The 15,956-nt window shown below is 46.8% G+C and overlaps 1 protein-coding gene across 2 annotated transcripts in view; it reads left to right on the forward strand.

Moving 5' to 3' along the window:
- Positions 1–4,400: 4,400 nt before the first annotated feature.
- The window catches only part of prr36b (proline rich 36b), a 37,355-nt gene continuing 25,799 nt past the window's right edge, over positions 4,401–15,956 (forward strand). Inside the window, exons 1-2 of one of the 2 annotated variants that reach the window (XM_072675156.1) lie at positions 4,401–4,808; positions 15,266–15,420. The gene's annotated coding sequence lies outside the window, so the exon portion shown is untranslated. The remainder of the gene's footprint in view (positions 4,809–15,265; positions 15,421–15,956) is intronic. The other variant, XM_072675155.1, reaches the window with a different exon arrangement.

Raw genomic sequence — 15,956 nt, forward strand, 5'->3', positions numbered from 1 at the left:
AGATCATCTGGGCTAGAGGGGTACGAAGCCCCCCAGCATTGAGGAGCTGTGGAGCAGTGGAAGAACTGTGTTCTCTGAAATGATGGATGGATGGTACTCCATCCAGTACTTTTGGGATGAGCTGAGGCATGAGGTGGGGTGGAGACCATCCAACATCCTGACCTCACTAACTAACGCTCCGTTGCTGAATGCAATCAAATCTCCAAAATCTAGTGGAAAGCCTTCTTCCCTGGACACCTTTAGAAGGTGTCCCAATACATTTGTCCATATTGTGGCTCGTCGATCCCTCCTTTAAGATTCTGGTCCATCCGTGCCGACTGTGTTCCGCAGGTCCTGCAGATTTTTCAGGACCACCTTCATGCTCTGAATCTCTACCAACCATCACACCCCAGTGCTGTTCTACTGGTTCAGATCTGGTGATTGGGAAGAGCTGCCGCTGAAGACCTCTGGACCTCTGGCCATCATGTTCATGAAACCACCACGACTTCTGCTTCCCGAGGCGACTTCTGCTTTGTGGCATGGTGCATGTCCACAGTCAGCAGTACTGTTCAAACGGCCCAAAGTGGAGCCAAAAAACCTTCCCCACAACATTAAACTGTTGACCAGGGCCGGCCCAAGCCTTTATGGGGCCCTAAGCAGATTTTCATTTGGGCCCCCCCCCAACCCATACCACCACCTCAGCACCAGACACTTCATTAACATCATTAACACGTCCACTATCATTAGCATCAGTTGTAATGAGCTTAAATCAGACTGGCTATTGTTTTGAACTTTACAGGAGGAGCAAACTCTCCAAAATATTCATATTAATTTTCTCTTTTAAAGACTGAGGGGTGTGTTCAGGAACCGTGTTCAGGAACATCAGCAGACAAGACCCTGCATTTACAGTGAACAACTTAACCCCTGTCATTTCTTTTGTTCTTAAACTTTGAACAGACGTAAGGGGGGAGCGATTTGCCATAAGAGAGAGATATTGCGCAATACGCCTTTATCACCCACCCAAGAGGCGCATATCTGCATTTGCCCAACAGTGGGAGCAGCAGGAGCTGATTAGCCTCGTATTTCTGTGCCAGCTATGAAAATAAATTCATATAAAATCGCTGTTATTTTTTTTTTTATATTTATATATCATGATATCTTGGTGCTCTTGGGAGCCCCCTGGTGGCATTGGGATTGGTTGAGTCCACGGATTCAAGCTGTCGGTGCCAAATTTGGACCCTACCCTCTGTAGTGAGGTGCCTCAGCAGAAATTCAAGAAATTAGGGATTGATCAGACCAGGCTACGTGTCTCCAGTGTTCAGCTGTCCCGTGTTGGTGAGCCTGTGCTGAGCCACTGCAGCCTCAGCTTTCTGGTCTTGGCTAAACGTAGTGGAGCCCATCGGGGCCTGCTGCTGTTCTAGCCCATCCGCCTCAAGGTTGGGCGAGAGATCAAGAGAGCAAGAGAAAGAGTCTGTGTGTGTGTGTGAGTGTGTGTGTGTGTGTATTTCTGAGTGTGTGTACGTTCCTCTCTCAGGATTTGATCCCGTGCCAGTGCTTTTGTGCCGTGTTGCCCAGCTGCGGAGCGAGGCTACGGGGCAACAAACACACTCTAATGGTCAGGGGGAAGTGAGCGACTGGCCCGTCCTCTTCCTGCCTCTCTCTGCTAGTCCACTCTGCTCGGACCACAACACTTCCTCCCTTTGTGTGGCCTGCTGGACCGGGCCAGATCCCACCTCCCTCGCTGATCCACACCAGAGACTGAGCTCTTATGTGACCTTTGACCTCACAACAGCACAATAGGGTTCTTTAGGAAGCAATTCACAGCATCATAGTAAGTCAGACTGAGCTGCGATTGGATTGGATTTGATTGGACAGTCTGACTCATAGTCCGACAGCGATGCTTCACAATGCACTGATACAATTTTGGACACCCCTCTCCGTCCTCTGTTTGTCCCGTTGATGGGGCTGAGATCATGTCCATGATAGTGTGTGTGATGCTAGGGGAACAGAATGTGAGAGGAGGAGGAGGAGGAGGAGGATGCCGTCATACAGAGAGCCACACAGCTACAAGCTGAATATTGCATTCACGGCAGGGTCAGGCGGGTCTGGCTATGCTGCTGCTAAAAACACCGCAACCGCAGTTGTGGTGAAGGCTGACTTTTCCACACTGCGCCGCCAAACGCGCCGTCCACTTTTCACAATCCCAATCCAACAGAAATGGGAAACTGCACCTGCTCACAAGTAATCACAGTAATCACAGTAATCACAGAGAGCAGATGGCCTCCCAATTAGCCCTGGGGCTATACAGTGCTCATATTAGCTAACTAGCTAACCTCCTCCACTCAGGAAAGGAATGAGCCCTGGGGTTGTACAGTAACTAGTACAGCTAACTAGGAAGGCAGCTAACCCAGTAGCTGCCCAGTTGCTCTCTCTCCGCTCCGGATATAAATTAGCCCTGGGGCTAGCTAAATAGCTAACTTCCCAAACTATGCTCACTTGATCTCTCTAGTCTGGGAAATGAATCAGCCCTGGGCCTATACAGTACTCATACCAGCTAACTGGCTAATCTCCTCCACTCGGGAAATGAATTAGCTCAGGGGCAATACAGTACTAATATTAGCTAACTAGCTAATGTGTAAGGAAAGTAGCTCGTCGCTACAGTCCGAAATATGCCCAGTTGGTCTGTTTGTTTACTGATATTAGCTAAATAGCTAACATACTGGTAAAATAACTGACCGCTACAATCCAAACTATGGCCAGTTGGTCTGTCTACTCTGGAACTAAGGCTAATCTGAGGCAATATAGTACAGTATGTTAGCAAACTAGCTAACGGTCCAAACAATGGCCAGTTGGTCTGTCTACTCTGGAACTAAGGCTAATCTGAGGCAATATAGTACAGTATGTTAGCAAACTAGCTAACGGTCCAAACTGTGGCCAGTTGGCCTGTCTACTCTGGACCTGAATTAGCCCTGGGGCTACACAGTACTCCCAGTAGCGAACTAGCCTGGCATTAGGCAGCTCTCTACAGGGACTAGACAAGCTGTGTGTGTGCATTTGCACATCTGTTTCAGCTCTGGATGCTCAAACGTAACTTTAAGTAGCTGAATGCATTCATTAGAAGGGGTGTCCACAAACTTTGGGACATATAGTACGTGCCCAGTTCAGAATTAGCCCTGGGGTTGCAGTGTTCGTATGGTTGACCTTGCATGCCCAGGCTGTGGTTCTAATGTTATGGCTGATACTCGTTCCACACCTAGTTCTATTCCTGAGCCCATGTGGGCTGAAGGGTGTGTGTGCTGTAAGGAGGGTCTGGAACCATCTCAAGAGGCTTCCTGTGAACGGGCCTTCGAGTGGCCATGGTTCTGTGGTTCAGTGATGGCTAGAAGACCGGGTCAGTAGTGGTCAGTACCTACCGACAAGGGTCATGGGCACCCAAGTCCACCTCACAACTTGCAGGACACCTTCTGGACACCTTCAGAGGTCTTGCATGGGGCTATGATGCTGTGAGGTGCTGCGTTACAGATGCCGGCGTGGGGCTGCAGGGCCTCCGAGAAGGGCGTTCAACAGGAGGCGAGTGAGCGAGTGGCCGGCGTGCCTGTGAGAGAGCGCGCCTTTCGCAGCCTTTGTGCTACAATAGCGACGCTTACGTGGGAGCCTTTGTATGGGAGACAGAGGAGGACAACTCTAAGCCTGCACAAAGGCCTGGCTCCTGCAGACAGACAGGCAGACAGGGGGAGGGAGGGAGGGAAGGAGGAGGAGCGAGGCAAAAGTAGACATGCCAAAAACTCGGAGTCTGAATTTGTCTCTAAAGTGCCAGAGAGCGAGACAGAGAGACAGCGAGACAGAGAGACAGCGAGACAGAGAGACAGAGAGACAGGGGGTGAGCACGAGCAGAGCGAACCAGAGGACAAAGGCTGTAGCATAGCTGGAGAGAGAGAGAGAGGGCTAGTATGTCAGCATGCTGCATGGACGGCGATGGTCTGGTTTAAGCGCCATGCCGAGGCCATGCTGGACTCTGCTGGGCTCAGTGGGTCCAGGCAGCATCCAGCTTGACCTCTAGCAGCAGCAGCAGCAGCAGCAGCAGCAGCAGCAGCAGTGATCTGGGGAGGACTGAACCACTTGCTGCCACAGAATAGTGTCTTTTTATTATATTTGAATTCCTCCTGCAGTAAAATATGAATATTAGGGTAAATATGGTGGAGATTTACTGTGTTAGTGTTTAAAAAAGTAAAATAGTAAAAATCTTCATTGTCCTTCACAAAAGAAACGGCGGGAGCCTGCATCTTGTATAGGGCGGGGGGGGGGGGTGGGGGTGGCGGGGTGGGCTGCGGGGGTTGCAAAAGGGGTTGGGAGGATTTGGAACTTTCTAAACGGGGTAAAAATGACATCATCCCTACTTTGCATAAACCCCAGTCGTCAGTCGCGATTGGTCCAGACGGCTGGAGAAACCCGAAGCCGCTACGCTTTTCATTCGCGCCTTTGAATTGAACCCGCACCCCCCCTCCGCCTCGCCCGCGATGGTTCAGCCCGCCGCCCGCCTGCGGCTTAGGGAGTGTGGGAGTGTTCCTGTCCGCGACCAAAAGCGTTGATCCTATTCTTCGCAGGAGACGTGCATCACCTCTCTCTCTCCCTCTCTCTCTCTCTCTCTGTCTTCTGCTAAGACCTCGTTTTACTCTCCACACCGGCCTGGCTGGCTGCTCGACGGAAAGCCCACGGTAGACGGTAGACGTTCTCGCCGGCTCGTCTGGACTCTGGACCGAGGAGGAGGAGGCGAGGATAGGAGCGACTTCACTGGGCGTAGCTGGAAGAGGAAAGGCGCCGGAGCTCCGGTACGAGCCCTCAGTCATTCTCACACTCTCAGTCTGCGGGGGTTGGTCGTGGCTTGCAGTAGCTGGTCGATTAAGGAGAGGAGGATTATGATTTATTATAGGAAGAGTGAAAATATGACAGTGTGTCTGATCTGATGAGCGCCTGCGAGGGCGTTTTTTGTCTGATCTGAATTCATTGAACTGATTCATACTGGTTGAGCTGCCGGCTACATCTATTAATATGCAAATGCAGCTGTATTGTGCTACAGGACATTGGGGAAAACCTCTATATCTACATTTATATCTATCTATCTATCTATCTATATATATATATATATATATATATATATATATATATCCACCTATATATCTCTATATAATTCATACTGGTTCACCTACCAGCTAAAACTATATTAATATGCAAATACATTTGCCTTTCTAATATAAACCATATCTATCTATCTATTTATATGTTTATCTATCTAACTAATTCATACTGGTTCACCTACCAGTTACCATCTGTATTGTGCTACAGAACATTGGGGAAAGCCAGTATCTATATATATATATATCTATTTATCTATCTATATATGTATTTATATATATATATATAATTCATACTGATTCAGCTACCAGCTGAATAATAAATATTAATATGCAGATACATTTGCCTGTCTAATATAAACCATATCTATCTGTCTGTCTGTCTATATATCTATCTAATTCATACTGGTTCACCTACCAGTTACCATCTGCATTGTGCTACAGAACATTGGGGAAAGCCAGTATCTATCTATATATATATATATGTATTTATATATATATAATTCATACTGATTCAGCTACCAGCTGAATAATAAATATTAATATGCAGATACATTTGCCTGTCTAATATAAACCCTATCTATCTGTCTGTCTGTCTGTCTGTCTATCTATATATCTATCTAATTCATACCGGTTCAGCTGCCAGTTGCCATCTGCATTGTGCTACAGAACATTGGGGAAAGCCAGTATGTATGTGTCTAGCTCTATATCTAAATATAAGTATATATATATATGTATATAAAATTCATACTGGTTCAGCTACCAGCCAAATAATAACCATTAACACGCAAATACATTTCCCTGTCTAATATAAACCATGTCTATCTATCTATTCATTGTATGCAATCAAATAAGCGAACTTGTTGCCAGTTATTTTTAGTAGAAACGATGACCATGCTATGGGTTTAGCTGTTATCCGTCGTGCTCCAGACCTCCAGACCTTACTTTGGCAGACTTTAGCATAACAGTCATTGTTTCTCGGTTCTCCGGTTCTGCATCTCCATCCATATATAGTCCTCCGTCCTCCTGCGCGGAACATTTGAGCATTTTTCCCTGCACTAACACACCCATTTAACCTCATGAAGGGCTCGGCTCGGTGGTGTGTTCGAGCAGGGTAGGTACTAACCCCCCCACCCCCATCTCACACACACACACACACACACACACACACACACACACACACATCTATGATTTAATAAGCACTGATGTCCAGGGTGTTCAGAGCTGGATGGAGATGCAGGTCTGGCTCAGAACTGGGCGGTGGCGGTACCGTCATTGTAGCCGAGGCTGAGCCTGGCCCTCTGCTCGGCCTGGCTTCTCGCTGTATGACCCGTGTATGGGTGGGTCGGTGGCACGCTGCTGCTGGGCTGAAGAGCTCTTTTTTTTCAGATCCTTCAGCCTGCTGAAACTTTTTTTTCCTCCTCCTCCTCCTCCTCCTCCTCCATCTCCATCTCCATCGTTTGGGGTCTATTGTTCTGCAGTTGGGAGGCGAACGGCTCCATTCATTCCGCCAAAGGGGGAAAGGGTTCATTTAGCCATGATAACTGGTTTGCCCACCCTGTGTAGAGCGGGTGGGTGTCAGATCTTCCGGACTCGGTCGTTAGGGCGATTTTACACACGATATTCAGAGACGCCGCTGTAGTTTCACCCCTGTCCTGTCAGGGTCTAATATTAGGATTTGGGGCATCCAGACAGTGCAGTCGGTGGGATGTGCCGGCAGACAGACAGTCTGCTGTCTCCTTCCCCACAAAGGCAGCCGGAGATTTGCGCCTCAGAAGTGCCTCCTCTCCTCGCCGCCTCGTTCAGAGCCCTGCAGAGCCGGCGCTCAGGCGGGGTGATTACGGCTGGCAAGGGCAGGTCGATATTTTTTGCAGTGATCTGCCACGAGGTATTGATGCCCTTCCAGATGAATTGGGTCCTGGGGCGATTACGGTGACGGGCTTTGTGGAGACGAGCTCGTAGTGTTTGGAACGAGTCCAGGGCGTAAGGTAATGCCGGCCTGCTGCCGGAGAGCCTGTTGAGTTCTTTGTATATCAGGGTTCGGGGTGTAACGCCGGCCTTGGGTGGGGGTCCTCCTGGTCTCTCTTTGTGATGGTGGTTCAGAAGGGCGTAGTGCTTCAGCGGTTCTGATTAGAGGCGGCTCCGGAACGCTGCTCCATTCAGAGCCTCGAACAACGGTGAATCATCGGGTTTCGGGGCGGTATCGATCATATTGACTCAGGGGTATTACTGGTCGATACTGCGGCTAATATCTTGGGTATCGGTGCGATGATATTGCTGTGAAAATCGATAATCTTGAATTTTGGGGTGATATGGACACGAAAATGTAGATATTTATTAGAAAAATAATGATCATTACTAATATTGAAATCTTGACAATCAGGATCATATTGATAATATATATTGATTGACTAATATTAAAACCATCAATCAGGTCAAAACTGATACTAATATTAAAATTTTGACTATCAGGACGATATCGATACCGAATATTGAAATCTTATTGATCCTAAGTATCGGTGTGATAATATTAATATGAAAATCTAAATCTTGAATTTTGGGGTGATATTGACACTAAAATGTAGCTATTTAGTAGCAAAATTATATCAATTCTAATATTAAAATCTTAACTATTAGGACGATATTGATACTAATGTTAAAATCTTAGTATTGGTGTGGTCGAGTATTGGTCGATATTGGTACTAATATTGAAATATTCAGTATTGGGTGATATTGATACTTATATTAAAATCTTGTGAATCAGTCGATACTGATACTAATATTGAAATCTTGACTATCAGGGCGATATCGATACTACTATTGAAATCTTAAGTATCGTGTGACATTGATCCTGCTATTGAAATCCTGGGTATTGGTGTGATAATATTAATATGAAAATCTAAATCTTGAATTTTGGGGTGATATGGACACTAAAATATAGATATTTCGTAGCGAAATGATATCAATAATAATATTAAAATCTTGACTATTAAGGCAATATTGATACTAATATTAAAATCTTGTCGATCGGTCGATATTGATACTAATATTGAAATATTCAGTCTTGGGTGATATTGATACTAATATTAAAATCTTCTAGATCAGGTCAGTATCGATACTAATATTGAAATCTTGACTATCAGGGCGATATCGATACTACTATTGAAATCTTACGTATCAGGATGATATTGAAACCAGTATTAAAATCTGTAGTATCGGTTGATATTGATACTAATTTTGAAATCTTGAGTTTTAGGGCGATAACAATACTAATATTGAAGTCTTGATAATCGGTTGATATTGATCCTACTATTGAAATCCTGACTATTAGGGCGATATCGCTACTTACATTAAAATGTTGAGTATTTGAGAGATACCAGTACTTATAATATCAGAGCTGATATTTACCTGCCTAAGATGGCGGTCTTCTCTATGAGCGGTGGGCCTCTGGAGGACGCTGCTGCTCAATATTCAGTGTAGCTTGTTTAAAAATATCGATTTAGTCCCACATACGGCCTCACTGACCCCTGTATCATTCCCTAGGCATGTCCTGTTCAGAGCATCACCTGGGATTCAGGAGGTGGGGGGTGCCCGACGCCCTTCCTGGGAGGCTAGAGGCAGCTCTGAGTGCAGATACAGGATTAGCTTAAGATGAGCGTGATGTATCGCCGAGCCCAGGTGCCATCAGAGCTGCAAGACATGCTGGATATCAGACATTTGCTTTTATAGCTAGAACTTTAGATACCAGGCTAGCGTCGCTAACAAAGACTGGATTTGGACTGTCACCAATTGTACCTTCTACTCTGCAGAGGCAGATTTCTCAGTAATTTTGCTCCAGATTTTAGTTTTAGTCCCAATTCCTATGTTTTATAAATGGTTTATAAAGCAACAGCTGCAGATTTGCACCGACATGGGTGTAGCTCTGGGCCTGCTGTATGGAGATGCGTGACTTGATAGTGATAGCCAGCTTGATAGTGACATTAGTGACGAATAATTGGGCTACTTAACCCCTCGAACCTTAGACTTCTTATTAGGGGTTAAATGAGGATTGTTTACTGTACTTTATGTCTTCTGAGAGTAATTAGAGGGATATGCCCTGTTTACCGTACAGGCCTTTTAGGGGTCAAAGGGTCAGTCATATTGTCATATTGGTTACTGACTGAGATTCGCTTTAGAAATGGACCAATATTGAACAGATATTCAGATTTGGCCAATACTTGATCAATATATCAGTACGATTAAGGGACGCTGGACTGATTTTGACGCAGCAGAAATAATTTGATTCTTTTGATTCTGATCCAGGTGGATTTAGACTCAGTTCCCAATTTGGGTGCTTCCCTATAATTTATCTAAGCTGGAACATCATGAAACAACATGTCGGCGGTAATGCGTGCCTGTGCGGTAGGGCAAATCGCACCACGCTAAAGCGTAACTCTGAGAGACCCGAGTGATTGCAGGTTAGGAAAGTAGGGGCGTTGTTGCAGGAGCTTATCTTACAAAAGGAGGAAACGAATGCAGGCAGTCTAGAGGTTGCCTGTCAGGACTGTAGTTTATCACATCGGATAGCCCTCCAGTGCTCTCCAGTCCAGCTTAACTGCTGCTAGAGCTGGGCAACCTGACGATATCTTATCGTATCGTGATTAAATTTGTTATGGTGATTTACAATAAGCTTTTCTAATCATATGGAGGTGACTTAATAAGTGTTGGTGCTTAATATTAATAAACACTGATCAGCTGCAGGTTTCATTACTAACAGTGTAATTAGACTGGGTTAATTAGATGAAGAGCAGCAGATGTTATAGAGTATAAATCACTGTATTCAGTACAGGAGAGGATCTGAATAGTAGTTTATAAGAATCTAATGTTTTTAGTCTGTGGTCACATGTATCGTGATAAATATCGTGAAAAAAGTCAGTAAATATCGTGATTATAGTATTTTTACCATATCGCCCAGCCCTAACTGCTGGTCATACTGTGCCAACCCATCCTAAAAAACATCTTTGACCGATTTACCAAAGGTAAATTCATAATTTTCATAATTAAATGAGTGTGTTTTATGTGAAAGGTCAATCAGAGTGGAGTTTGGTGTGAAACGTCCCATTCAAAATCAACTAGACCAACATTGTTGGCAGTTGTTCACAGTGGCGGTGAATGGAACCAGACATCTTAAAAGTTTAAGGCCTCTAAAAACCTGCTCTCATAAAGTTGTTAACCATCATATGGGTATGAACACACTGCCTGATGTCTGGCATATTGTTTTAGAGTAGTTTTTAAGAAAGTTTTGGTTTTAGTCTATAAAATCATGGCAGTGTAAGACCGAACAGTACCCAAGAATTATAATTTTTTTCTAGATTTGCCTCTAATTTACCATCATCATCATCATCATCATCATTCTAAATAAAAATCAGACACATTTAGGTTCACTGGTGATTTGGATAATAAATAAAGTGGCTGTATTTGTGTTGTAGTCATGGCGACCGACGCCTGGTTCCATTCACCACCACTGTACAGAAACCAGAGTCAGTACGTTTCTCGACAATGAGCCATTATAGACCAGAACTGCCCAGAATGGCTTTGTTCACATGGTAATCTCTACATTTTGCAGGGATATTGAAGACCTAATGGAATTCCACTTTAACGCTGACTCAGATCACCAGCTCTAAATGAAGCTCTGACGGGTCCAGACAGTTCTGCTGAGCTCACGAAAGCTGAGAAACTCAGTCTCGGTCATCCTCAGATACGGGTCTAACGCAGGGATGATCCGATCGTGGATTGGCAGAGAGATATGTCAGCGAGAAGACGAGGCGCTGACCTCATTTTCCCGTATTCAGTGTATTCAGTGCCCTATTGCTAAAGGTCATGGGAGATGTTTCACGAGCCAAACGTCCTGCAGCATTCTGGACGTGCTTTGGTACCATCTTTCTCCGTGACCCAGTTCTGGCCGTCTTGCCTGCCTTGACGCTCAGGCCTGCAGGCCTTTTGGGGTTGAGGCCTGCACGGCCAGCAATTACCCATGTGTCATACTGTGACGAGTAGTTGCCGTGGAAGCCTGGGGAACGTGGGAATGACTCAGCCGTCTCCCGGGCCCTCTGCGATTGGACGGCCCTGCCATCCGTCTTCCTTATTCTCCAGAATAATTACTGGAGGAACTGAATGACCTCACAAATGTCACAACCGGCCCCATTTATAATCATCTAAGCTGGCACCGGAGTCTGCAGCGGTACGATTATCTGGACCGCAACTGTCACTGATACTCTCAGGGTGACCGCTCCGTGGCTCGCACTGTTTACCCAAGATGGCTGCGCCAGAACTGCTGTGGTTTTCCTGCCGCTCTGTGTGAGAGTGTGTGTGTGTGTGTGTGCGTGTGTGTGTGTGTGTATGCTTTTCCAGATAGTGCCACGACCTCAGGCTCACTCTTCCGTGCTCAGTTGCCGCAGGACAGCAATAATACCCCCATGGGTGAGGGCAGTTGTCACCCGCGACAGTTGGCATCGCGTTGCAGCTGTGATGATGCCCGCTGTTTGTGGACTCCTCAGGTCGAGGCCCGCTGCTCTCCAAACATGATGTGTCACATGACCTTTCCTACCACTCCCTGGAGTATTTTAGGGAGAAGCATTTCAATCAAATGGGATGTTTGAATGTGTAAGGTACTATCTGAAGGAGAGCGCCCCTCCCCCTGGAAATGGAGAGGGCGTTTAGGGCTCCAGGCTAATCTCAAATAATTAAAGGGCTCATGTCTATATTCTTCAGTTTTGTGGCATTTTTACAGTTGTATTGAATGAGGGGCTCTTTAAATAAAATAACTGTAATATAATTATAATATTAAATATTTCCAGACAATGTTTTGGAAAGTCAGGGTTGGAGGACGAGGCCAAAGTAGCAAAATATTGGAGTTGAAATATTAATAAAATGGTAATTATAATGATTTTATTTTTTTATTATGAATTGTATTCATCAGTTATATATAGTTATTTATTTTTAAATATTTTTACCCAATATTCCTCCCCAATTTTAGGTCAGTAGATTAGGTCAGTACTCTCCCCCCACCCCCCACATCACATGTACTGCTGGGGAGGGTGAGCACTGACACATGCACTACCGAACTGCCGCAGATGCCACGTCACCGGGCAACCAACGCGCTCGGAGGAAAGCAGCGGGTACCCAGCTCTGATGCATCGGCTAGCCGGCGCCCGTGCCAGGCAGTTAGACCTGGGAATGCATCGTCCTGCATCGTCTCTGAAGATAAAATGTACTTTCGGGTCTTTCGGTTCTGCAAGAACCGCACTGTTAAGCTTAGTGTCATTAGCAGTGTTTGCTAGTTCTGCTGAAACTCACTGTACTGGGCTGAGTGATGTGCTCTTAGAGGGGTGTCCGGTTAGTGGTGTTTTACTACGTGCTGGCCTTAATGGGTTGGGGGAGGTTTGTATGGCACCTAGTGGTCGATTGAGGAACTGCAGGGTCATGTGACCGGCGGGGCCTCGCATAATGTCTCAGCAACTCGCAAAATATTGAGCGTATATGATCTGAGCAGCTCTCAGGATGAGCTGATCGCATATTTGGGCTGATTTCAGCCGACACACAGCCGATCGATAAAAGCATCTCAGAAAACACGAAATATGATTCGTAGATGGTCGAGCGAGCTTCACACTGAACTCTCTCTCTCTCTCTCTCTCTCTCTCTACCAGTAAACTAAAAGGCTAAAACTGGGAAACTAGTCCTAGATGAGACCAAACACTGACCAGAGATAATACACATGCTCTACACTGCCCTCTGGGGGATAATAGAGTTCGGACATCTCGTGCTTCTCCAACATGGGAACGGATAATGATTAGAGAGAAGCTCATTTGCATATCAGAAATCTCTTATTTTGGCTGTTATGTCTCATGGCTGGTGTGTTTATGTAACAGTCATGGTAACACTCATTACCCGTCCTCGTCACCTCTGGATAACTGGAACCGGCCGGGGGGGTATTTCGGGTGGTGGGGGTGGTGGCTGATTGATTTGCTTTATAGACACTCAGTTTAGTCACATGCACTGAGCACTTTTGATCCCCTCAGCCCACAGGCCGTCTGACGGGTGAGCTCTCGCCCAATATAAACAAATCTATCATTTAAATGAGGGCTGCAGGAAGCGTTGCCCGCCCGTGGCTGCTGCAGTGCTGACAGTGCAGAAGCATGATCTGTAATATGCAAATGAGCTAATGATTTTTGCTTTTTTCAGCGTGTGAGTGGGCGGCCTGATACCCATCCATACCGATCCATAGCATCAGATGTTTTGCTGAGGTCCTGCAAAAGTCTTGCATCACCAATTTTGATGTTTTTCACTTTTTGTGAAAATGTGAATCTGGCAGTTGCTCTTTAGATCTTCTGAACATTTTGTGAAGAACGGACCAATAGGAACGCTCCAAAATGACCTGGAATGAAATCATTTTCCATTGACTTCCATTGAAGGTTAAGAAGTTTTTTCCTTCTCCTGTAAAGTTGATGTTTTGAAGATACCAGGTTTTTGGAAGACAGTGAGGATGTACTGATGTACCATATCTGATATACATTGATATAGCTGTAATTTATAGGAGCTCTGATGCATTAGGTGACCCCGTCCAGATATCCAGAACCTTCATTTTTCGGAGCAGTTGACTCCCTCAGTGTCCATTGGTTCACAGCGTGTTGCACCTGTGAGGGATCCATCTGGCCTGTGCCAGTCACCTCCTGGCAGGAGGATGGGTAATCCTCTTATAGGTAGAGTACTTTCCTGCATTGTGTGTGTGTGTGTGTGTGTGTGTGTGTGTGTGTGTGTGTGTGTGTGCCTCATTCTGTTAGCTGGCAGGCATATTGGCTTTCTGGTGCAGATGTTATCTGTGGCCATTGTACTGTGTGTGTGTGTGTGTGTGTGTGTGTGTGTGTGTGTGGGTCCAGTGCTATTGATCGAACCCGACCAGCTGCTCCTGATCAGCACTTATCTAATTTGCCCCCCCACCCCCACCCCCCTTTCCCATTCTTTCCCGGCAGGGTCTCTCTCAGTGCAAGTAGAGGATAATGGTAATGGTTCCTCTCTTCAGGTTACAAATGACACTACCACCCAGTACCACCCCACCCACCACTGATGGGACCCTAGTGGGGGAGGGGAGACAACTGGTGTCACCAGGGTTAGCCCACACATGTCCTACTAATGCATTGGTAAGGGTCCTCCCCCCCTCCCCGAATAAGGAAAGTCACCCATGCACTTATGTACTTTCTCCAGGCAATCAATCCCACCCGCTATCGGTCCACAACGCTGCCTTTGTGACCGCTCCCCTTACCCCCCACCCCACCCCGGAGCCCCGGGCCAGACCGGACCTCATCAAAACTGTGTTTGTTGTGGACTCTCTTGCCGCGATTACTGGTGTTGGGTGGGTGTATTTGTGTCCTAGTGTACACTAGGCCTCTCTCTCGCTCTCTCCTCATGGGTTGGAGGACGGTCAGGCCATGCGATCGTGCAGGATTAGCATCAGGCTTTGTCCAGGGTTAACGAGCCCTGTCGTGTGTTAATCTCTCTGCCCCCAGGGGACCAAGCCTCCTGAGGCCGGCGGCCATGATGATTCATGCCAGTGCGCACAGCATGGGGGGTGATGGGACCGGCGCCTTTTGCTGGAGCTTGGGGGGACTGCCCCTAGCCCTCTGCCTTCTTCCCGCTGCCCTCTGCCTAATGCTTACGTCCTGGGGGCAGGGCATATTTAGGGAAGCATCGAATCAGGCCTAAGATTTTGAGAAGCAAGCTTGAGACCAGAAGGTTGTTGGTTCAATCCCCTGGACTTGCATGAGCCTGGACTGCAAGGCAAAGCCCCTAGTTGTTTCCTTGGAGCTGAGGTGGCGACACAGCTTTGGAAGGCCTGGGGTTGAGGGTTTGACCCTCACTCTGGTCACTGTCTGTGAGGAGTTTGGAGTCTTCTCCCTGGGTGGGTTTCCTTCAGGTACTCCATGTTTCTTTCAGGTACTCCATGTGGGCTGTGAACCCACTGTGAACCTGATCAGATCAGATCCGACCTGTTTTGTGCCTCATTCAAAAAGCAGTCCTACAAAACCCCTTATAACTTCAGTGCGAGTGGGCGGGGCTAAAGTCTGTGGAACCTCAAAAGCACTGCTTCCACACTACATCCGGTTCTTTTATTTTCCCAGAAAGGGACGACGTCCTCGCTCAGGAGCTGGAGAGTGTTCTAGAAAACTGCCGTAAATCTTCCTCGCAGTGCAAGGATTAGCTCGCTGCATCTTGGCCGGAGCCCAGGTGACCGCCACACAAGCTGCTGGCCTGCCAGCCAAGTAAACAACAAAAGGTACATCCTCATTCGCCGCTTAGGCCTACTTCACTCTGAATGCCCTTGGTTTAGGTTTTGTTTTCCGACTTCCCCCAGAGGGCAGTGGCCTCAAAAGAGGTCTGTTATGGCCTGACGTCACCGCCCGCACAAGCCTCGCATCTCCTTCCTCCCGGCCTCCTCCGCGCGTATTCTGGGAACGCTCGGCCAGAGCGCAGCGAGCTTTGTTCACAGCAGTTTGTTTGTGTGCTGAGCCAAGGCGGCTTCCTGACCTTCTGGTCGAGGGCGTGTTTGGGAATGCGCTAGCCGCGACTGCGATTTGAGCAGCGGGGGAAGCTGATTGGCTTCTGCATGCTTGGACATCAGCTGGTGTCATACGTTTCTGACTTGTCCAGACGTCCAGAAGGTTCTGCGAGTTGTCTTGGATCTGAAGAGCCATTGCCTTTGTGATTTTTTTTTAAAGAGCGTAGTTAGGAAAAACAGTAGTAGCAGCGACCTGGAAGCCTAGGGTGTGGACGTTTGTCCATTTTATAGAGGATAGTGTCATACCAGTCTCT

This window comes from Salminus brasiliensis, chromosome 3 (assembly GCF_030463535.1).
Source record: "Salminus brasiliensis chromosome 3, fSalBra1.hap2, whole genome shotgun sequence".
Classification (NCBI taxonomy): Eukaryota; Metazoa; Chordata; class Actinopteri; order Characiformes; family Bryconidae; genus Salminus; species Salminus brasiliensis.